We start from the raw sequence: 24,922 nt of genomic DNA on the forward strand, positions 1-24,922 counted from the left end.
AAAACACTGGAAAATAAATCAAATTACAGAGGCTGAGGTGGTTATCTGGTAACTCCGGCCAAAAAATTTAGTAAGGATAAAAGCCAAGTAAAAGTTGAAAAAACAACAAAACACACACACAATAACTACCACCCAGTGAAATGGGATAGAAATGGCTACCACTGGCATTTTCTCCTTTACTAAAAAACCATTTAGTCATAGTCACAGGTTGAAAAGGACCAGTAAACATTATGTGCTTTTTCAACTTCTACCTAAGAATATTCTGTCCTCCCCATACCAAACTTGAAGGGATGTATAGCTAAGGTATAGATGTTTTGGCTCCAAATTCATTAAACACCACAAGTAACATAGCTGTCTATTCGTGTTCAAAACTGAACACCTCCTGTGTATCACCACTCGCGCCTCAACCCAGTCCCTCAACCCATGATCCCTGTTTGGTAAACTGCACCACCCTCTGCCCAAATGCCTGGAATTCACCCTTGCCTAAGCACCTTTACCAAAGGCCTCCACAGACCCACCCCTCCCCACTTCCACACTGACAGCCTCTCCCCAGGGCCTGGGAAAAAGGCCTACCTTCCCTGAGTCTGAAGGGAAATCTCCATGCAGATCCCTCTCCAAAATTCCATAGTTCAAATTCTCCTTCAGAAAGGATGATCACTTACTGCATTTTTAAAGGCTCGCAGTGGAAATCTGCATGCTAAGACTCCCGGGCAGCTCCACAGTGCAGAAACCTGTTTCCCTTTGAATCCAGCATTCCCTACGTAATTAAACCTTTTTGCACAGAACACCCACTGATATTCCAAGGAACGTTTTTCATCACTTTGCCCTAAAGTATGAATCAGAGCTTAGATTTATGAATCCCTATGAAGATTTGAAGAGAATCTATATGGGAGATGGCAGGCAAGGACAATCATAAACTACAAGCAAGCACCTTATCAGCTAACATCATGCAGCTGAGCACAACTTTTCAAGTCCTGTTTAGCCATCCTTAAACTCCCTTAACAATAAGATAACATAGCCCGCATTTCACTACGTTACTGACAGGGCTATCATTATAGAATTTGCAACAGGCTTTGCTGAAATCCAAATTAGCTTTGTAGGTATCCTCATCTATCAACCTAACGCACCTCTCAACAAAGAAAACAGAGTAAAGGTTGGCAACAGCCAAACAGAAAAACAGAGGACATCAAGCATCTGCATGGCTTCCACTGGAAACATTTTTAAAGATCAGATGTTTTCAAAAAATAGATTTATTGAAATATTTTACTCTGAGTTCTCCCTATTATTTTAATTCATCTTCTCTGTAAAGAAATGTATCCGGTTAGAAATTTATTTCCTACGTTGTCCAGGAAACCCAACTTGTTGTCCTTTCGGAATTGGCATACTGACCATGGTGGTTTCAAGAGAATTTCTGTCAACTGAAACTTACTAGTGAATACTAAAAATACTAGTTGGTGAATATGATTCGCATAGAACTAACTTACTATCCACAGGGTAAAGGGGCAGTTTTTTATTACTAGCCTATAGGATACTGGTATAGAAACCTAGCTTATATAAAATGAAATTTGTCTCCTTTACAATGAGGATTACAACAGAGACCTTCTCTGGACAAAGTAAAAAAACGACTAGAACCCTTTAATTTTCATGTGAATGGCCTCATCACAAAACATAATGGAAATTTCACATAAGAAAAGTAAGGGCAAGCTCTGCTAGAAGTTCTACCTTAAGCCATATGTATGCTCTTAAATACTATTTTTGCAAAGGGAAAAATCTGACTTTAAAATTTTATGTTTTATACCCTGTATTAAATTGTCCTCTTCCATAAGGAAGTAGTTTTTTTTTCCAGAAATATTAACAAAAACTCCTGCAAATTTGTATTTTATCTGAAAACATTTTCACTTTTAATATCCCCCAAGCATAGTTCCATTTTAAATGCATCATTTTCTATAGTTATTTCACTATAACATGGCATCTAAAAGACCAGAACCTTAAGAATTACACAATTTTCACTGGTTGCATAGTTGTAAGTTTGTTGTATGTAACTATTTTTCTGTCATTCCCACTACAGAACCATGATTATGTTCCCCTCCTTTACAGATGAGGTAAATGATAGAAACCTGCCCAAGGTCACCTAAGAGAGCAGGAGAACCAGTTAGAACTGCGCACACCTGATTTCTATTCACTCACTTAATTCACTGAGCCACCTGATCTTTCCAAAATCCCCAAACAAAACTATTTCTTCTCCCTTAAAGGAAAAAGCTCGCCTTTAGATTAATTTTAAAAACTTCTCTCCTCGACCATTTCCATGAGAGCATGCCATGAAGTCACACATACAATTAAAACTTCACGGCAGAACTTCACAGATGGAGAACGCTGTTATCATTACTATGTAAATATCATCAATAACAGCACCTAGAGAAATGGAAATAGTGCATTTGGAATTCAGCACTTTCCAAAATTTGCCTCCTATCAAGTAAAAGTTTTCCTAACTTCTATGAAATGATAGTTAAAACCGAGGGTGCCATAAACCATTATGATTTAAACCTGATTTTTAAAAATTCAGTAGGAGAAGTCATGCACCTAAATCCAGTAGAAGGGTCCGGGTGCCACCAAAAGACGCTCCATCCCTTTTCCCCTGCCTTTAGAATTCCAACTGATGCCACAGAAAGAAGAGCCTCTCTTAAGAGTTTCATGAATACCCAGGAATGGGGAATTCACGAATTTCCAGAGCCTCCTTCATGCAGGATCTATCAGGATCGCTATCTCCTTCAACTGTCCTTAATAAGCTACACCTCCAGCTATGATTTGGGTGTTTCTGCAATTGACAGAGGAGAGAAATATTATTCAAAGGTCCTTTAAAAACTGTACAAGGCGAAGGACCCAAAATTCATCCTGGGGAAAAGGAGAAGGGTGATGATAGACCTCCCACTGCCAAAAGCGGCTGAAAGCCGCTCGTTAGAGGGCATTTATCCAAAGTGGCCAAACTTTCCCAAAATAGTCCTCTGGCGGCCAAAGGGGGGGAAAAGTGGAAAACCAAAACAAAACAACAAGCACACAGCCCCGTACCGACTGTGCCTCCGAATTACGCAGCCACTTCTCCCAGCAAAGTGCACGCTCCCGCGCCACGGCCGCACGCCCGGGCCGGCAAGCGGCGCCCCGCCGCGCACCCCCACACACCTGCCTCGGCCGGGGTCCGTCTCGGCGTCTACCTGTTGCAGCGCTCGCCAACGCGCCACGACACTCCAGCTGCGGAGCCCCCCCAAATCCAACCACATCCAGGCCAGCGACTGCCGCTCCCCTGTAGCGGGAGCGCCCGAGGAGGCAGCAACGCTCTTGCACCCAGGTGACTGCACGGGCTTCCTCCAGCAGCCTGAAGTTGGCTAGCGTCTCCCCCGTCCAATGACACCCCGGGCGCGGAGGGGCGGGGAGGACCCGGCGGGGCCAGGGGTTGGAGCTGGGCCAGGGCGGGCGAAATGGGGAGGGAGAGAGGAGAGAGGGCGGGTGGAAGCCCGGAGGGGGAGTGGGCCAGCTCCAGGGCCGGCCCTTTTAAAAGCGGGTCACATGTCCAGATAAAGTTCAGGCAGCTATCCCGCCCCCTGAGCCCTTGCTATTGGCCCAGGGGGAAGCCAGGCTCCACGCTGCTTAGGCGAGGATGGCTTCTCATTGGGCAATTGTGGCTGTCAGTCACCGGGAGGACGACATGACTGATACAAAGTTGCTGCGACACAGCCTGGACTCAGCGGCTCCCTTAAAGCCGCACGGGCGACTGGGGTGCCGAGCAGCGGCTACGACACCAGGCAGCTGACCCCCGCCCCCTCGCTCAGCAGCCCCCAGCTTACTCGCGCCACCTGGCTCTCCTGCCCACCCCACGATATCGGAAAAGACATGCAAAGTGTGGTGACGCGTCAAAGTCGGCTTTCCCGAGAGCCAGTCAAGGTGTAATCCCCTCACGCTCTCCACCTGCAGCGCCAGGTGAAGGGCAGCCCTGGCCCAGACTCCACCCGCAGCGTCCGCGCGCAGGGGAGGACTCCCGCGGGCGCCGCACCGACCCCCGAGGTCCTCTCCACGCCCCTTTCCTGCGTTTCCGAGTTACCTCTCAGCAGAGCAGCCGCAGTGTCCGCTGCCAGCTTGCAAGAGGATCACGTTCCCACTTGATTTGAATTTCCTTGTTTTAACTGTGCAGGAAAAGTGGGTGATTTCAGCGTCGCCGAGCCTTTTAAACACAGCCTCTCACCCACTTCCTCACCCCCCCCCCCCCAACCAAAAAAAAAAAAGTACCAGGGTCAGGAGCTGCTGCTCTCTCTCCTTAAAATTTTGTTACTGTCCTTACTACTTCAGCGTTGGATTTTTCCACTAGTTCAATTAGAAAGAAAAGCCTTCGGTCGAGGATATTCACTCCTTTATAATGGGTGGCAGTGGTGCATATAACTGGGGGGGGGGGGGGGGGGAGGAGGAGCGGGAACATACAGAAGAGGGGGAAGGAACCGAACTGTTTTCTAAGGATAGGGCATCTGCAAGAAGAAATGTCCGATTCCCTCCAACCGCCCCTACCTCGACTCTCCTCCCGCCCACCCAACCTCTGGGCTTCTTAACTTCGATATCTAAGGACCTTGAGGGTCCGCGTGTGCGGCCCGGTTTTAGGCTCCCAGCTGGCTCCAAATCAGCACCAGTGACGTACACGCCTAAATCTGGTACCCTGGCCCTCGGCGACCTGCCTGCAGCCGGGCGCCAGCAGCTGCTCAGCCTCCCGCCTCACCCTCGCCCCGCGCCCGCCTAAGTCGTGGGGAAGGCGTTCACCCTGTGCCCAAAGGCCCCTCTTCGCCTCGCAGTTAATTAAGCTTCGGGATTTCGGACCCTGAAAGCAAGAAGACTCAAACTTCCAGCCATTGCAGGCAGGGAACTCCCTGCTAGAGGAGGCGACAGAGACGGCACGGGAGAGCTGGTCCCCACGCCTCCTCAGGTGTTCGCCATTCCCCTGCGCAGAGCGACCCCCGGTGCCCCAGGTGCCGGGAGTCCCGGCCAAGTGTCCCGACTTTCCCGAGGGGCCCGCCGTCACTCGCGCTCTCCCAGCCCGGCAGCAGTTGTGCGTCGATCGCACTCGGGCGGAGCACAGGCGGCAGGCAGGAGCGAGGGGAGTCCCGGAGCTGGCGCCCGGGCACGCGAGGAGGCGGCAGCAGCTCAGCCTGCGCTGCCAAATTATTCATTATTAAAGGAATGGACGTGCCTGTTTTACTAAGTTTTTACCTCCTTTACGGAGAGCCCATTTTACCCCGGATCTCAGCTTCTGGCAAAATCTAGGTTAGAACCGTGCAGGGACAGCCGCTGCGATCGCTTGCTTGCCCGCGCCCAGCAACCCTGCCCAGAGGCGGCCCAGCGGGCACCTAGTCTGCCCGCAGCCCACCTCTGCGTGAACCCAGCCTTCACCAGGGTCGCCCCTGAGCTCCCCAGTTCCCCTCCCGTTGCTGTCAGTGCAGTGACTCGCTGCACTCACCTTTTCTAGGACATGGTAGGGAGGCTGGGGCGCGGGTGGGGGGGGCAGCGAGACTCCCGCCGCCGCCGCTGCTGCCGCCACCAGCAAGTCCAATGTTAGCAGATCGGCAATAAGGATGGAGAGGATGGTAATCCCGGCGGTCGCCCTTCTGACGGTGGGTAGAGCAATAGAGCAGTAGTGTTGTTACCCCGCAGGAGCAGGCGAGACGCCGGTGCCAAATCGCTCAGAGGGGGACGCGGGCTCCCGCGCGCCCCTAGCAGCGGCGGCTGGCCTCAGGCGGGCGCCTCTTTGGGGCTTCTGGTCTCCCGGGCGTTGACGGCGGCCCTGGGAGCCTGGAAATTCCGCGGGGTGATCCCGAGTCGGCTGCCCCGCAGCGCGGCTCTCCGCGCCCCCTCCCCGGGGCTGGGGTGGCCAGTGACAGCTCGGACGTCGGAGTGTGTGTGTGTGTGGGGGGGGGGGGAGGCCGCGAGGGGAGCTCTCGGCTCCAGGCCCCCTCCGCGGGTCAAGCCCCCACCAGCGGGAGAAGGTAGCAAAGCATACAGACACCGACTGGTGGGAAACGGGCTAGGGATGTCAGGGGCCGCCCTCCCACCCCGGCTTCAGGTAGGGAGGAGGCCAAGAGAAAACGGAACCCCAGTGCACGTAGCACCCCACCCCTCACTCGAGGTCCCCCCCCCCCCAAGTCCGGCCCTGACCTCAAGCCCCAGCCTCAGGTGCAGTTCCCACCTGCGGGGGACCGCGCGGACTCAGGACTACGCGTTGGGGGCGGGAGGGAAAAGTTTCTTTTCCTGCTCCCTCGCTGCCCACCCGGGGAGGCAGCACCTCTCCTTCTCCTCGGGGGTTCTCTGCGCCTCTGCCCCACCCCCACCATGGGGGGGCGCCGAGGACCCACTGCGTTTATGCGCGCGGGGGCGCTTTGGGGGAGGGGGGAGTAGCAGCGGCCGCCACTGGTCCCCTAGCTCTGACAGCCGCCGAAACGCGGACGGCCGCGGGTCCCGGGAACTAACGGAGGCAGGAGCTGCGCCAGGGCCCCTTCCCCCTCGGCTCTCTGAGCGCCGCGCGCCCCCGCGCCGCCCCGCGCGCCCTCGCGCCTGCCGGGGCAAACACCTACGCAGACGCGAAAGTGAAAGGGGGGCGACCGAGCCGGGAGGGCGGCGGGTGGCGCGCGCCGGCGGGAGCGCGCGGTGGGGGGTGGGGGGTGGGGGTGGGTGGGGGGTGGGGGGGGGGTGGGGGGTGGAGGGGGTGGGGGGTGGGGGGTGGGGGGGCCGGGCGGAGCGATCCAGGGATTCTCCTGCTCCCACTGCCCTGCGGAGCTGCCTCCTTGCTCCAAAGCTTCCTTGCAATCCCAGGTCACCTACACCCCGCTACACGGATCACCCCATCTGGGGATGTATGTGTTTGTGCGCGATATGCGTCAGCCCCAGACTGTTCCACCGCACTGGTACACTTACTCTTGGTGGAAGATTGGGATGGGGGTAGGGGGTGCCTTATGCATGTCACTACTACTTACAGCCTCCTCTGTCTGCTTGCTGCCCTTTATGACTCAGGTAAACCCAGAGAACTGACCACATACACCCCTGCTCAGGTTTAGTATTTCTTTTTCCACAGGCTGTATTGGAACCCCGCCCCCCACCCCGCCTAATTCTGGGTTCTTTCACGTTTTCTTTCTAAATAGCTGTGAAAATTGCTAATCCCTTCCCACACTAAGCCCTGTTAAATACCGAACTGCCCTGTTGAGACAATCACTACCTTTCTTTGACCCCATTCCCACTGTCTGAATATCGACCTCCCATTTCATCCATCACCCACCCAGTCAGTGTTGGCAGTACTTAATTCTTAGATGGCTCAAAGTGGCATTTTGGCCTCCAGAAAAATGACCTTTTGCCTCAGTTTCCGTATTTGTAGGGAATGTAGAATCCTTAAAACATTTTTAGATGAACTCAAAAAAATAATAATAATGTATTTTAAAATTAGCATATTAACATATATTCAATGAAGTTTTAAAAGAACCACTATTTAAAAGTTTACTGATTACAAAAATTGATTTTTGAAATGCATCAAATATTAGATGGATTGAGATTGATGGGTTGATAAAGTAGACAGAGGGATAATAGATATGTGATAAAGTATGCATATAGCACAATATTAATGGTAGATTCTAAGAGGTGGGTATACAGGTATACACTGTAAAAGTCCTTCAACTTTTTTGTAAGTTTGAAATTTTTCATAATGAAATGCTAGAGAAAACCCTTATTTGTGGTAAACAAATAATGTAAATTTTCTGTTTAGAAAATTGATCAATTAGTAATTCTTCCCTCTTTACAAAATGATTTACCATACACATTCTATACCTAGGTACCCCACTGCTACTTAGCCAATAATTCCATTACAGACTGCTTGGTGGGGATCAGACTATTGTGTTATAACTAGAACATTTTAGAATTTGGAAGATTTTTCTTGTCTTTTTTTTTATGTTCGTGTCCATTCTCATTTTTTTTTTTATCTTCCCTGCCTTTAAACGTTTGTTATTATAAAACTGAGATTGAATTCTTCAGCATCTATGGATATTCTTTTGAAACTTTTTCACACCAAAATAGCTTCAGGAGACGGTCCGTATGTCCATACATATCAGCTTCTACTATTCTTTGGGAGAGATGTCAAGGGGTCTTGTAATTAATAATGGGTAAAACTTTGCTTTTGGATATCTGAGTATCTAAATATTTGCCCAAACATTTCAACAATTAAATTTCCATCTTCTCTTCATTTTCTTTTGCTGGCTGTAAGACAGGAGGTGGCCCTGTGCCACTCTTGAAGGGAGAACAGTTCCAGGATAAGATGTGTGGTTCCCTCATCTGAGGAGAAGGTGACATTGATTTTGCTAAGAATCAAAGATAGGGATGCAGGGGTTTCTGGTTATTTGGATTACTTTCCATTCCAATGCTCATTAATAAAGAACCCAATCAACTTTAAAACGTGTACACTCAGAAATGTCATTACTTGTTCTTAAGGCTGTCCTTTAAAAAAGTTTGTTCTTTTTATCCTTTTAGATATGTGTATTTTTTCTTTGCAAAAGAAAGGAAATGTTTGTGTGTTGTTGTTTTTTTAAAGAGAAATAAGAATGAAAGGAAGAGCACAGAAAAGGACATTAACTTCATCTGCAAATGGTCAGAGACTACTTACAGCTGCCAAATAGTCTTAAATCTTGAAGTGGCATCAGATATCTCCCTTTTGACAATTGTTCACCCTTCGTTCCAATCTCCGCACCACTGGTCACCTCCTTCCCTCAGCCCATTAGTGTCAAACTCCCTGAGGTTTGCCACATTAAAGTGCAGGACTCAGCGTTTGCAATTGACATGTGACATCACATCCTCTATTATATAACTTCAGATACAAAGCCTAATATAATCTAAGTGTGTGTTAGAAAAAAAATTCTCCCTTCCTCTTTAAGTTTTAGCAGAGTCAACTATTGGTTTCATGATTCTAATCCCATTTCTTCAAACAGTGGGGGAGGGGGAAGGAGGAGGGGGGAGGGTTGGGTGGGTGGATAAGCACTGAGTTGTTTGAGCCATGAAATCATAACCCCCCCAAATGAATATATTTTGAAATGTATTAAATACCTCTCCTTTATATCTTTACGATGGACCAGAAATAAAGACCATTAAGTATCATATAATTTAATTCAATAATTTTTAAAAGCTAAAAGTTAAGCATTTGGTCATAGTTAACTTCATTAATAAGCCTAGCCACGCTGGCTTTTTTTTTTCTTTCTTTCTAAAAAGCAAGGCTTCCCCCCACCCCCACCCCCTGTCTCTTACCAGCTGTTGGGAAGAGTTGAGAAAGACAGAGAGTCAGAGAGAGAAAGGAGGGGGTTGTTAGAGAGAGAAGATGAATCCGGGAAAAATATAAGATAGAACTTCTTTGTTTATTGCAAAACACACATGTTACAGTTTATAAACACTGCAAGCAAATAAGAAATTGTGGACCAGAAGATAAATACAAAACATATCAGGATTTTTGTTAATATCCAAAATAGACCAAACTCAATATTCGAGACAAGTTGGAATATTTTTATTAGCTTTGGTTATTCATTAATTTCTGTATTTGTTTACCTAACTATTTATTCATCTGTCTAACTTAATTTCATTATAGTCATTTTGAATAGAAAATACACAAGCCTACTAACATTTCTATGACCAGATTTTGAGATGACAGAGCACCAAACAGCCTATGCATCACAATTAGCATGCCATATTATTAGAAGCAAATCAGATTTCACTGTGCCTACACCAATGTTCTAAGTTTAGAAATAATGTACAGTGGTTGAAAATGGGGGTGGGGGGAGAGACTTAGAGCAGTTTATTTTTAATAAAAATAAAGATATTTCCTATTGCTTTTCTTTTTTCTCTGTTCTTTTTCTTGGTATAGTACTAGAAATTCAGCACGTTTAAATAACTATGCTAATCTTAAGTACATAACTGCATGATTTGAGTGCTCATTGGGATTATGGATCAAGACTGTTTTCTGATATGATGTGCAATAAGAACCACAGAAAAGTGAAACAATCCAGTGGGTCAGGTGTGGGAAACAAGAGTCTCTGCTGAACTTGGTGAGAAACTCATTTAGAATTTCTCATTAGGACTTCACAGGAGCTTTTCAGTAGTTGGCACTGTATTTTTAGCAGCATTTTAACAGCTGTCAGTAACAACCAAGACAACATTTTGATCAACACTATTTTTTTATTCTAACAGAGATGATTGCAAAGAAATAAAATGCTTTAGGATTTAAATGTTGAGCTATGAAAGCAAAAAAAAAAGAGGTATTTTCTTATGATATAAAATGTTAACACATCAAGGGCAGACAATAAGGTATTTATATCAAATGAGGCCAAATGAATTTTTAAATTTTAATTTTCTGATGCCTATGTAACATAATAAAGATTATTTTATTCTTAAAAGGTGTGTTCAATGTCAGAAATAGAAATGTCAGAATAAGAGAATGTGCAGGGTATCTTGTCATATAATTTGCAAGTAGGTCAAGAATAGCCATGTGGGCATCTGAAATGAATAAAATCTTTTCCTTAACATTAGCGTTTATAAAGGGAGGTTATCACATGTCAGATATATGACACTGGAAATAGCAGACAGAAAAATGTAAGAAGCTTCATGACAGATGTCATCTTTATTCCTAAAGATAGAGGTAAATTTGCTATGGATAATGCATTACAAAGCAAACTAAAACTAAATCTCTGCAAGTGTCAAATTTCTCTCTCACCTGTAGTCTCCCCAAATTGAATGATTTGGGTTTCAAGGGAAGTAGAGTGATGGTATAATATTAAAGAAGCTACTGAATCATCTTATCCGGAGGTCATCTGCTCATTTCAAGGTCCTAATCCAATTTTTGAGTTTGTCCCAACAAAGGCAGCTGAGTATTTCCCACTTCATCGAGCTGGCACAGTGGGGAATTAATGCATTCTTATATCAAATGATATTTTTATTATATTGCATTTGTCTCTTCTAATCCTTTTGGGGGCACCAATTATTAGCTCTTTCAATATGAAGCATTTTCAATTGCCTTGTAGGGCTTTTTTCATCAGACATGAAATTTTAGGAAAAAATTGAGGTTAGATCTCCTTTCCCAGCACAAACCCCTGCTAGATGCAAATCTTTTGGTGTTGGCAGTTTTTCACAGAGCATTATATGGTTTTCTTAGTGCATAAAATTTTGACATTAAATATCCACATATAAAAATGAAACATGTATAAAACACCTCCTATGTGGAAAGTATATCCACATCAGTTATTAATATTTAAACCACAATCTATTTTGAAGTGCTTAGTGCTAATTATAGCTAGACTTTAATATTTTATCAAAACAAGTAGACATGTTTCCATTTAAATTAGTTCATTACTTTAAAAAAATGCTTTTTAATGGCCTTGGCCATGAATGTGGTGGAACCATGTCCTCTAAGTGGAGGCTGAGTAGAGTTAGCCTGCTGCTGGATGATGACAGTAGAGATTGCTTGCTTGTATAAAGGACCAAATAATACCTCAAGTCTTGGGATTCTCCTTATACATTCATAAATGTAACTTACATTTTGTTGTTTTAATTTCATACAAAAGCACATTTTTTTTACAATTAATGATCTTTTAAAGCTAGAAGAAACATATTGGATATAAAACAATCTCAAAAAATGTTAAAATATAACAAGAATTTTATTCATGTGAGATAAATGAACAGATTTTGAAATGCAAGTAATACTATTGCATAGAAGGCCAATAAAGCTCAGCTCTTAACCTATGCCTAATACAGAGAGAGAGCTAGTATGTGGCCATTGGTGTGTCAGCACACGGGGAATGTGCAGAGCACACTTTCCTTAAGGGCAGGACTGACAGCCCTGTTCTTTCTGATTGGCTGATACCCATGCCTGATTGGTCAATGCTGCCAAACAGGTCATTAAACTTTATCAGCATTATCTCTGCTTTCAGGAACTATTCAAAATTTGTTTGAGACATGTTCAGACCACAAAGAGCCAAGAAAGAAGGATTCCTACAATAAAAGTAGTAGTTTCTTTTCCTCCAATTTGCAAAAATTCTGTATGTGGGATGGATTAAATGAAGAATGAGACAATACCCAGGTTGATTTGTCAACTTCTATATAAGATAAGTGTAGAGGGTCTGCAGAAGGCATTCATTTTGCCATTTGGGGTTCATATGCTATTTAGAATTTACTGGCCTTCCTGGAATTTTGATGAAGAATTCCAGATTTTCCATACATTCCAGATGTCATATATCTATCAACCCTACTTACAGATTGTAAAATGTTGAGACAGATTACAAAGCAAGTTGTGAACTTCTTACTCTGGAGGAATTTGTAATTAGGGTTTCCTCTGATCAGGAATAGCAAGGGCAGGGGTCTGTAAGCTGGGCAATGTAGTAAAGTATCTATCAGTTTTGTTTGGCCTTTTAAATAATTATTTTACAAAGAGGAAATGAGATCAGGAAGAAAGGCCCAATATAGCCTGATGAATTAATGGTTGATAAAGTACATTGGAACTTTGACATCTAGCCTTTTACATTTTCTATTGAATAGTTGCCTCTACGTCATGAACCAGGTATCATACAAAAGAGGAAATTCAGCAGCATTTGTCGGTTAGAGTGGCAGTAAAATATAAAGGTTAAAAGCAGAGTCTGGAGCCAGGCTTAGCCCGGATTTGGACCCCAGCTCTGCCTTGGAGTAGCTGTGTGACTGTGGGTAAATTACATAAACTCTGGACCTCAGTTTCATCTTCTACAAAATGAGATATAACAACTTACCTCATAGGGCTTAACAACCTGAATGATGACTGGTTTATAGTAAATAACAAATATTAGCTATGCTATTTTTACATACTCTTAATTCTAAACCACTTCCTCCTACCCATTTCTCTACCTATATTCTTCCCTGCTCTCCATGCACTTGGCATCTGACCTTATTGGATCACCTCTCCCTTTTTTGTATTTTTCTAACTGGGCTATTTGATATTCAGAACTGTCTGCCTTGGCTTCCTTCCACTAATATTCAGGCACAATTTCTTCATCTATCTCAAGCCTCCCATCACAAAACATGCCACCCTTGTGGCACAGTTCCATCCCCCCTACTGTAACCTAGTGCTCATGGCATAAACCTGACCTGGACCTTTTCATACTATTTATAAGGTCTTTTTGCTACTTGAAGAAGTAAATTCCTTTAAGTGAAATTTAAGAGACAAGGCTATGGGTTCTCCAAATCTGATTTTATTTTTCTCTTTCCCAGGACACAGGAAAGCTACATATCTTAGCCTCCCTTTCATTTAGGCTGAGTCCATATGACTGGATCAGGATCCCAGTGCAGTGGGGGTGATGTGTTCCACTGTTGTAATCCCCCTCAGTGATTGTCCAAGCTCTCTCTTCCCTTGAAAGCCTAGGGGGCCTGACGTTTAGGAAGGAGACTGGATCCCAGAGTCACCTCTTGGAGGAAAGCTACCAAGGAAAGTTACCTGAACTACATTGGACTATAATATGAGAAATAAATCTTAACTGTGTACATCTCATGATATTTGCGTGTCTTGCCTCAATTAATTTAGATTATACAGAATATAAGTATTTGGACAGAATGTAAATTTCTGTGAATAGTATTATAGTACAGTTTGAATGTAGAGTTTTACTGAATTCATTATGGAGTTTACTAGTAGGTAGCTGAGCAGAATGTTGTAGAGAAAAGGATAGGAACTGTAGAATGCCATAGAACCAGATTCAAACTTTGTCTCAAGCATTTATAAATTTGACTTTAATATGTTCATTCTCTGGAATCCAAATAATACTTTTTCTCATAGTGTTATTGTGTAAGTTAACTAAAACATAGTAGGTAACTCTCTTCCATCCCTCTACCCTTTCCAAAATTCCAATATTTCCAATCCAGTATTTAATTTCTGTGATTCTTCATTCTAGACTGCTTTTCATAAAGTTGACTTTATAGGAGTGCTGGACTAAAGTCTTGACAATAAAGGGTAGCAATTTGGTCCAGAGAAAATATCCATATCCTTAATTTGTGTCCAAATAAAAGAAAATCATTATAAAATTTTATGTGTTGAAAGTAGTACTTAGTAGAGAACAATTTTGCCTTTATTTAGTGCATTATTCAGAAGGTCCCCAAGTTAGAAAGCTATGCCAGGCACCATGGCACAATTGTGAAAATACTGTATTTAATTAAAAAGGGAATTTCTGAAATGATTACTATACAATTTATATTTCAAAATCTTACATAAAAATTTGACCCATGCAATATTGATGAGTTAATTTTCCTTTTCCCCATCCCATCTTACCAACTAGAAGAACAGTCTCTATTTGAAATTATTGGGGGTGTGCCATTGGCAGAATGAACACCAGTAAAGATAGAATACTGAGTGGCACCTATTTTTCAACCTCTCTGTTTGCACACACACAACGCTACTGGGACACTCAATATAAACGTACACTTCAAAGGCACACCTGTGAGAGTTGCCATTGTTACATGCTATTTAATATTTAAACAAATTGTTAAGAGTTTATGCCATATAAACTGGTGACTTTTAAAATTAAAAAACATGAGCTAACACATAACTTATTCAATTAAAGGGCAAATATGGCAAAATTTTAAATTAGGCACACAAGAAAGGAAAATTAAAAATTCAAGAGATATTACATTGTAAGTTTACAGATCTTAGTCCTACAGAGCATAGTAATGTAACTTAAAGATCAATATTGCAACAAACTAAGCTCTCTATGACACAGCTTTCCTTTTATAAAATTAGTAAACGCTTCTCATCAATTATCAAATAGATGTCCCTGAAAATGGACAGAGAAACTACATGCCCTCTTGGTCTTCATTGCTTTCTGACCTTCACTCACCATTTCTTCTTTTCTTTTCTTTCTTCTCACCATCCCAACCTTTAACTTCCCTCCAAGTTATATTCCAACACCTTTACTCCCCCCTCCCAATGTGGCATTGCATTTTACATAGAGTTTGGTTCTGAAGTCAATGAACAAGGTGAAAAGTCATATAAAGTCAGAAATTTCCTCAGGAAAAAAAAAATCCCTTAATTCTCACTTAAAGTACAATATGCATGACCATTTGCATGCACATTTGAGGCTGATATATGGTCCAACTCAGCTAGTTTTTTTCCTCCAGCCTAGGAACAGATTGCTGTTTTCTCAGTTAAACACCTGATGAAGTAGTTGGCTTGCATTTAGGGGCCATGTTGTAAAAAAAAAAAATGTATCTTTAAACACTTGAATCACACTCTGCATGGTGAGATGCTCATACTATGAGAGCGATTCAGGAATCGAGACCAACTGAGGGAACGTGAGATTCACATCTCTCTTCCTGCGCTCCCTGGGGCATATGCTCAGTGGAATGTGGGACAGAATCTCCCACACTATTTACATTCTCCTCTTTCCCTCTCTCTCCTTCTGGCAAAGTAAGTAGAGTTGAGTATGGACGAGAACTTTATATGTATTAAGGAAAAATCCTACTCAGAACCACAACTTTTTCTAAGAAGGGCAGCTCCTGTTAAAAGGAATTCCAGGACCTCTGTTGCTCCCATGTGCTGTAACAGCAATTGGTAGCCCCTTCAATATAACAGAGGGAACTGCCTTATAGGTTATGGACATACAAAAATGTCTACTTGGATCAAGAAGTGTGGAAGCTCAGGAGAGCTGACTTACTGTATATCATGGTTTCTCAACTTTTGCTCTATTGGCATTTTGGATCATATAGTTCTTTGTTGGGGTGGGCTCTCCCGTGCATTTAGGATTGTTAGCAGCATCTCCAGCCTCAAGTCACTAGGTGCCTGTGATGACCACACTCCCCACCGACAAGCTGTGAAAACCAAAAATGTCTCCAGACTTGCCAAATCACCCTTGGGGAGCAAAATCACCCCTGACTGAGAAACACTGCTCTATATGATAGAGTGGAAAGACTTTAAACATCTTGGGAGGAAATTCTAGATGGATGAAGTGAAAGAGGCAATATGGGATGGTGGCGGGAGGAGCTTTCTAGATAGTGCACTGCTAGGCACTATGAGGAAAAGTAACCTCTGAAAAATCCTTAGTAATGAGATGGTTGAAGGTTTTTAAAATACAGATATGTCTAAACTCCTATTTGAATCTGTTTTCTGTTATATGAACTCCCTTTCATTCCCCAAACCTTCAGTAAAGTCTATTGTAAACTCCGACACCATGTGAGAGCAGTTAGCGAATAAGTTCCCTACCTGAGCTGACATTTTGTGCAACAGGGACCATCCACATGGCAATGTTACTAAATGAGATCTGGGAACCAAAGTAAGCCTTCCAAACATCTTTGGATTTGCAAAAAAGGTGAACTATGGGTTTAAAAAACTCTTATCTATATCTTAAGGGGGCAAGGGCCTCTCAAAGGTTTTATGACTTGTGGGTTCCCTGAGCCACAAAGAGGCACTACCAACCCTGAAAAGGGTTAGTGTGGGAGGAGAAGATGCTCATCTCTTCTCCCAAGTCTTCCATGGAATTAGGATTAGACTCTGGGGTCTCTGGGAATGGGAGGTGATCACTTCTCATTGTGAGGATGATCTTTACTATCCTATCTAATAAAAGAGAAACATGGTAATTAGCCGTACCTCCGCTACCCTTCCCATTGGCTAATCAGGGCGATATGCAAATTAACTGCCAACCAAGATGGCGGCCAGCAGCCAGGCAGCTGATGCGAACAAGGAGGCTTGCTTGCTTCAGTGACGGAGGAAGCCAAGCTTCCCTGCCTGCCTTGCCGGCCTCAGAGCTGCAACTCTAAGAAACATTGTAACAAATATAGAAGCTAAACCAAACCCCAGAAACCTGCTTTAGTCAGCCAGGCTTCAGCCAGCAGGACCGCAAAATTGTTTCAAATACAGAAGGTAAACAAAGGCCAGAAACCTGCTTTCAGCAGCCAAGGCCTAAGAGTTGGAGCCAAGCCTCAGAGCTAAAGCTGGCCCAGAATAAAAGAAAAAAGAAAAAAAAGGAGTGGTTGGGAGCTTCAGTCACCCGCCAGCCTGAAAACGGCCCTCAGCCCCTCACCCAGACTGGCCAGGCACCCCAGTGGGGACCCCCACCCTGATCCAGGACACCCTTCAGGGCAAACCAGCCGACCCCCACCCGTGCACCAGTCCTCTATCCTATATAGTAAAAGGGTAATATGCCTCCCAGCACCGGGATCAGCGGAGCCGCGAGGCCTCCCAGCACCGGGATCATTGTGACAGGGGCCAGTGCCCAAACCCCCTGATCGCCCTGCGGCTCTGTGTGTGACATGGGGTGGGGCCACAACCTCCCTATCCGCCCTGCTCTGTGTGTGACAGGGGAAGGTGCCCCAACCCCCTGATCAGCCCTGCTCTGTGCCTGATAGGGGGGAGCTCCCCAACCCGCTGATCTCCCTGCAGCTCTGTGTGTGACAGGGTGCAGCACCCCAACCCCCTGATCCGCCCTGCTCTGTATGTGACAGGGTGCAGCGCCCCAACCCCCCTCCACGGGCCCTGCTCTGTGTGTGACGGGGTAGAGCCATAACCTCCACATCGGCCCTGCCCTGAGTGTGACAGTGGCGGCGCCCCAACCCCCTGATCAGCCCTGCTCTGTGGGTGATAGAGGAGGGCACCCCAACCGCCCCCCCATGGGCCCTGCTCTGTGTGTGACTGGGTAGAGCCATAATCTCCCTATCGGCCCTGCCCTGAGTGTGACAGGATGTGGCGCCCCAACCCCCTGATCTGCCCTGCTCTGTGTGGGACAGGGGGCGGTGCCCCAACTCCCCTATCGGCCCTACTCTGTGAGTGACAGGGGGGAGCTCCTCAACCCCCTGATCAGCCCTGCTCTGTGCGTGACAGGGGGTAGCTCCTCAACCCCTTAATGGGCCCTGCTTTGTGCGTGACAGGGGGGACCTCCCCAACCCCCTGATCAACCCTGCTCTGTGCATGACAGGGGGTGGGGCCGCAACCTCCCCATCGACCCTGCCTTGAGTGTGACAGGGGGCGGTGCCCAAACCCCCCAATAGGCCCTACCCTGAGCGTGACTGAGGGTGGCATTGCAACCTCCCGATCCGCCCTGCTCTGTGCATGACAGGGGGCGGCGCCCCAACTCCCCAATCGGCCCTGCTCTGAGCCCGACCAGGGGCTGCACCTAGGGATTGGGCCTGCCCTCTGCCACCCGGGAGCAGGCCTAAGCCAGCAGGTCGTTATCTCCTGAGGGGTCCCAGACTGCGAGAGGGCACAGGCTGGGCTGAGGGATCCCCCCTTCCCCCCGAGTGCACAAATTTTTGTGCACCGGGCCTCTAGTCTACACTAATAAAAGAGAAACATGCAAATTGGTGTCACACCGCTACCCTTCCCATTGGCTAATCAGGGCGATATGCAAATTAACTGCCAACTAAGATAGCGGCCAGAAGCCAGGCAGCTTGAAGCGAACATGAAGCTTGCTTGCTTCAGTGACAGAGGACTTCAACGTTCCCCGCCTGCCACTGTCGGCCTCTGAGCTTGCAGTTTGAAACATTGTTACAAATATAGAAGCTAAACAAAACCCCAGAAACCTGCTTTCAGCCAGCCGGGATCTTAGAGCTGGAGTTGAAACAGTGTTTCGATTATAGAACCCAAACAAACCAGATACCTGCTTTCAGCAGCCGAGGCCTAAGAGCTGGAGCCAAGCCTCAGAGCTAAAGCTGGCCCAGAATAAAAAGAAAAAAAGAAAAAAAGGAGTGGTTGGGAGCTTCAGTCACCCGCCAGCCTGAAAACAGCCCTCAGCCACTCACCCAGACTGGCCAGGCACCCCAGTGGGGACCCCCAACCTGAAGGGTGTGTGACCAGCTGCAAACTGCCATCATCCCCTCATCCAGGCTGGCCAGGCACCCCAGTGGGGACCCCCACCCTGATCCAGGACACCCTTCAGGGCAAACCAGCCGGCCCCCAACCATGCACCAGGCCTGTATCCTATATAGTAAAAGGGTAATATGCCTCCCAGCACCGGGATCAGCGTGACAGGGGGCAGCACCCAAACCCCCTGATCACCCTGCGGCTCTGTGTGTGACAGGGGGCGGGGCCACAACCTCCCTATCAGCCCTGCTCTGTGCCTGATAGGGGGGAGCTCCCCAACCCGCTGATCGCCCTGCGGCTCTGTGTGACAGGGTGCAGTGCCCCAACCCCCCTCCACGGGGCCTGCTCTGTGTGTGACGGGGTAGAGCCATAACCTCCCCATCGGCCCTGCCCTGAGTGTGACAGGGTGCGGCGCCCCAACCCCCTGATGGGCCCTGCTCTGTGCATGACAGGGGGGAGCTCCCTAACCCCCTGATCGACCCTGCCTGTGCGTGACAGGGTACGGAGCCCCAACCCCCCTGATGGGCCCTGCTCTGTGATTGACAGGGGGCAGTGCCACAACCCCCTGATTGGCCCTGCTCTGTGCGTGACAGGGGGTGGCACCGCAACCTCCCCATCGACCCTACCTTGAGTGTGACAGGGAGCGGTGCCCCAACTCCCCAATCGGCCCTGCTCTGAGCCCGACCAGGGGCTGCACCTAGGGATTGGGCCTGCCCTCTGCCACCCGGGAGCAGGCCTAAGCCAGCAGGTCGTTATCTCCCGAGGGTTCCCAGACTGCGAGAGGGCACAGGCCAGGCTGAGGGACCCCTCCTTCCCCCCGAGTGCACAAATTTTTGTGCACTGGGCCTCTAGTCCTATATAATAAAGAGCTAATATGCTAATTAGACTGGACAGCAGAACAACCTTCCAGAACTACCAGTGGGCGAGGGGCAGGGCCACAGGGACACAAGGCAGCCAGGGCTGCAAGGGCCGAGGCAGCTGGGGCCGCAAAGGCCTACCCTTGCATGAATTTCATGCATCGGGCCTCTAGTGTCATATAAATCTTTCCCAGGCACTGCTCATTCCCCTGCTCCCTCACCCTCAAAAACCTCATTGTCTCTTTTGCTTCTCCATCTTAGATGCTCCTCTACTACCTTGACACGATGTCCCATATATCCTCCTATATAATAAAAGGCCAATATGCAAATAGACCGAACGGCGGAACAACCGAACAACTGAATAACCTGTTGCTATGATGTGAGCTGACCACCAGGGGGTGCACATGGAACATGGCGGGAGTTGGCTGTGGCAGGATGGTTGGTAGAGCAGGTGAGCAGGGGCGCCAGACCAAGGCAGGGTGCCAGCCGCTGTCATCGGGGCAAGCCTCTGGTTGTTACTGAAAATTCTTTGCTCCCATGCACCACAGTCCCACCCGGCGCTCATACCCACTGCCGGCACCAGAGCCACCACTTGCACCCGCTGCTGGTGCACAGTGCCAATCCTGATCATTCAGCGCCATCAGCAGGTGCAAGTGGTGGCTGTCAGCCCCGAGGGCCATGGTGGGAGGGGCTGGGCAGAGGCGACATGGAGGATGGGCCAAGACCTGCCCCTGTGCCCACTCCAGCCTTGCCGCCCACAGTTCTTTTCAAGATGCACAAATTCATGCACTGGGCCCCTAGTTTTTCTATAAAAATTTCAGCTGTATCCCTTTGCCACCTTTCCAAGGCTACCTCACTAGCTGGGTACAGATTTGGAAGGCTTTCTCTTCTCTCACACCACTCCCCTTTTAGGGTCAGGTTTAAATTATTTCCTCAACACATTCTGCTCTTTATTACTCCCTTGCTAACCTGGTCGAAAGCTGCTCCTTCCTACAGAGAATAGAGTCTTTCATTACCATATCTTCAGGTCTTAGTTTAATCTATTCTATTCTACTTCAATATATAGGTTCAATAATACTAGTTCTTACAGTAAGATAAACTCTGAACTCAACACATTTTATTTATACCTCTTTAGGGGCAGTTATCATTTTCTATTCACTGTAATAACAATTAGTGTACATAATATATTTACCCCTAGATGAAGAGCTCTTTGAAAGCAGGAACTATATCTTAACATAATAATTGGCTCATAACAGTTGTTAAGTAGTTGATTTAATTTTTTTCTATTTTTTTCCTAAAAGAATTTAAGATGGCTTAGGACACTAAATACTGGCTAATGACTTAAATTAGAATAAAGTGAGAAAAAGAGAGAGAGAGATAATAAAAACTTAAGAATAGTAGATTATGAATAAGTGCTTGCTAAAAAGTAAATCAATTTTCAATAAGAATTGCCAGTGAGTTAGTTCAATTTTAGAACAAACTGTATTTGCTTTCTCACTCACAACTCTGTCCCAGTGGTGATGTCTATACCTCATTCCCTTCTTTACTCCCTATCTTCTCCATTTCCCAAATCTGGCCATGCTTTATTATGTGGTCCATTAGAAACTTCCATCTTCTTCCACAACCATACCTTCCTGACCACAGAGCTGGTTCTAGGCATGGGCACTGGACTCCAGCCAACCCACATCTTTCTCTGGGATATTTGGAGCTGGAGCAAAAGGTAAGAGCCTTTTCTCCATGGATGGTAAGCTAGAAATCTGCTGAATCACCACAGTCCCTGAGTAGAGAAAGCTTGAATTTTCAGGAGAAGAAGCCAATCTATAGAAAGAAGCAGAGGTCAGAAACACAGGGATAATTCTGATGGTATTTGAACCACTGGCTCTTATTTCTGAGAAATCACCCTTAAAGCTTCCCTCATCCCCTGCCTTTCAAAGCATATTTGTTAGAGCTCCTTTTGATTTTTATTGAATTAAGTCCAAACCCTTGAGTCTGACAATATAGCATTTCCAGCACCCAGTCAGCCTTATCTTGCTTCTAAATTCTCAGTGGAGAGCTGCCTTCTCCCAGACACCAGGCTCATTCTTTCCTCTGTGGTTTTCTTAGTTATTTCCTTACCTTGAATGACCTCCTGCCTCCTCTCCCTGCAATACTAATTCTAGCCTTTCTCCAGGGTCCAATTCAAGATCTATCTCCTCTATTAAAACCTTCTTGATTGATCTTTTTCTTCTCTGAACTATTGTAGCCCTTATATCCCCATCTTTTACCATGCTGTCTGAAACATATTTATTTTTCTGCTTTGGTTTGTTCTCTTATGTGCTTTTTGTGTTAGAGAATTTTTTGCTTTCTTTATTACTTACAAACTTAACTATCTTTAAGAAACAGCATCTTCCCATTTGTTTGTTAGCACCTTGATTTGTTTGAGTATGGACAGTTTGGGGTGAGGATTGAAGGGGAATTAAATTGGTCTACATTAAAAAGAGGGCATAATATGAGGCTCTTGCAAGCAATTTGGAAAAGGAGAAGTGAGGAGGTGAGAGAGGGGACAGCAGAGCCGTGAAGCAGAAGAAGGTTGTGTATAAGCCAATGTGATCATCCTCCAGGATCCTCAATTACTCAGGAAATTGAAATAAAGTCATAGAATCCATGGATAGTATAAATATATAAATATATATATATATATATATATATATATATATATATATATATTTCCTGGAAATCGGTGAAGGGATAGAGATTTGGGTATAGATTATCAAGGGGAAAAACAGAAGCAACCCAATATATGCAGGTGCCAGAGAGAGTAACCATGAAAGATATAGCTCCTGGGTATTTGCAGGAAGCATGAGAAGAGTTTTCAAATTCAACCAGGTCTGCACCTGGGGATTCAAGCCAGGGGGCAGGAGGTCCCAGCAGACATTTGGGTTACAAGTGATCATTAGTTTAGTATTAATCACATTAGTCTTGCTTTTCCACCTTGATGGTAAGTTTCATGACACAGGGATTATGCTGTCTTCTACTTCAGAGACGCTCATGCTGTGTCAGGCTCAAAGTAACTGTTTTCATCCCCTGTCTTTTCACTTCCAGTGCTTCCTCTTTATCAATTCTCTGCTGTACGGTTAAAAGTAGGAGAAGGAAGAGGAAGACAGGAGAGAATAGTCTTCTGCTAGTGAACAAACGCTTCCATTATCTGGTCTCAATTGATTTATTGGATCTCACTTCCTCTTACCCAACATGATTCACTTTTCCAGAGTTCCTCTCTGTCTACCCACAGCACGTGGAGTCTCATCTCACTGCTTGTTGTTATGCTGTTGTCCTTACCTAAAAAACTCTCCATTCTCCTCTTTACCTACCAAATCCTACTTGTCCTCAAATTCTAGCACAAGGCACAGTTCCTCCAGGAACTGTTAGAGCTATCAATCACTCTCCAATTATCTTCTATCGTTTGTGCCATGTCACATAACACCAATTATTGCTCTAGTGATTTTTATGATGGTTAATCTTCTCATAAGCACCTTGAGGACTGAAGGAGTGATTTTATAGATTTGACACACTGGGTGCTCAGTACTTAGCAAGTGTTTAAGAAGTTCCTCCCCCAAGTGGATTCACAACGGGTGGGACTTTGGTTTCCTATGCTTTCCTCAATGCTAGAACATTGCCTGGAAAACAGTGGGTACAGAATATTTGTTTAATAATGAATGAATGAATGAATGGATATTAGTCTACCAACCTTTATGACTCCCAGTAGCAAAGACCAATCTTTTCACTTTTTCTTTCCCACCGAATGTTTAAGGCATTTTTCTCAATCTCTTGAATCTAATAACTGTACTTCCGTTGTTAGATTTCCCAGTCTTTTTTATAATTTCAGATGCTGCTACATAGCTCCTATAGTGTGGCATCAGTCATTCTCAAAGCACTTCACTTATTTCAAATCACATTTGTGCTGAATTTAATCTATGTATACTTAAAGAGAAAACATGAGTAGCCTGCTCCTTCACTTTCATGATCCCTTGAGTGTATCATGATATTGAAAAAGTGGAATTTGGACATGTATATGGTAAAAATGAATCTCTCTAGAGATATACCATTCTCATAAATGAAAATATTCATATCATAAAGGTATTAATTATCCCCAAATTAATATATAAAAATCTGATGCAATTCCAACTAAAATCCTAACAGAGAATTTTATTTGATGAAAGTTAGTTTGAGAATAGGCAAGATCAAAGGATGAGAATAGCCAAGATGATTATAAAGAGGAATAAAGGAAAGGAACTTGACTTTTCAGATGTCAAGATTTATTATAAGGCCATAGTAATTAAATCAAAATGAGAGTGCAGATAAAGACAAACAGACTAATTAACAGAATTAAAACAGAGAGAGAGAGAGAGAGAGAGAGAGAGAGAGAGAGAGAGAGAGACAACCAAGCAGAGAGAAATAACATTACAAATTAGTGTTGGGAAAAAAATGGTGCTGGGACAACTGACCACATGAAAAAGAAGTATATCCGTTACATCATATACAAAATAAAATGAATTTCAGGTCGATTAACAGCTCAAATGTAAAAAGCAAAAACCATAATATTTTCAAGAAAATACAGAATATTTTCAAGACTTGGGGTAGGAAAAATTTTTCCAAATAACACAGAGAATGATAAGCAATAAAGGGAAGAATGCTGAATAAAGTTGACTGCATTAAAATTTGAGGCTTATAAGGCAAGTCACAAACTTGGAGAAAATATTTCTAACCATATATCTGACAAAGAATGGTATCAAGAATATACATTTTTAAAGCTCAATTAGAAAAAGATAAGTTCAATAATAAAAAAAAAAACCTGGGCAAGGAGATGAATAGGCAATTCACAGAAAAGTAAAATAAAAATGGCCATTTATATTTAACTCTATCAGTATTCAGGGAAACACATCTAATAAAATTAAGAATGTAAAGAGTATATATGTGCTATTTTTATTTCAAGTGTTTAGATGTGTGTGTGTGTATGTGTGTATGTGTGTGTGTGTACATATATTAGGGAGACTTATACTGGTATATGTGAACAGGTAGATATGTACAAAAAAACTCAGCAAAATTATAAGTGTGAAAAATTAGAAAAAACCCAAATTCTCATTAATAGGGTAATAGATAAGTAAATTGTGGTATTTTCCAAAATCCAGTTAAAATAAACAAAGTAGAACTACATAAATAAACACGAATAAACCAAAAAAAT

The 24,922-nt window shown here is 44.8% G+C and overlaps 1 protein-coding gene and 1 long non-coding RNA gene across 8 annotated transcripts in view; one reads left to right on the forward strand and one right to left on the reverse strand.

The window, feature by feature from the left end:
- The window catches only part of NR3C2 (nuclear receptor subfamily 3 group C member 2), a 293,590-nt gene extending 287,812 nt beyond the window's left edge, over positions 1-5,778 (reverse strand). For 2 of the 7 annotated variants that reach the window (XM_070415292.1, XM_070415285.1), the window contains exon 1: positions 3,178-3,434. The gene's annotated coding sequence lies outside the window, so the exon portion shown is untranslated. Of the gene's footprint in view, positions 1-3,177; positions 3,435-4,093; positions 4,181-4,278; positions 4,296-5,491 lie in introns of those variants that run through there. The other 5 variants (XM_070415289.1, XM_070415290.1, XM_070415286.1 and 2 more) reach the window with 5 other exon arrangements.
- Positions 5,535-24,922, forward strand: part of LOC139010613 (uncharacterized) — a 166,024-nt gene continuing 146,636 nt past the window's right edge. The window contains exon 1 of the long non-coding RNA XR_011471548.1: positions 5,535-5,645. This is a non-coding gene — a long non-coding RNA (uncharacterized lncRNA). The remainder of the gene's footprint in view (positions 5,646-24,922) is intronic.

Source organism: Myotis yumanensis, unplaced genomic scaffold, assembly GCF_028538775.1.
Source record: "Myotis yumanensis isolate MYYU_CA2020_CCGP unplaced genomic scaffold, mMyoYum1.0.hap1 SCAF_5, whole genome shotgun sequence".
Lineage (NCBI taxonomy): Eukaryota > Metazoa > Chordata > Mammalia > Chiroptera > Vespertilionidae > Myotis > Myotis yumanensis.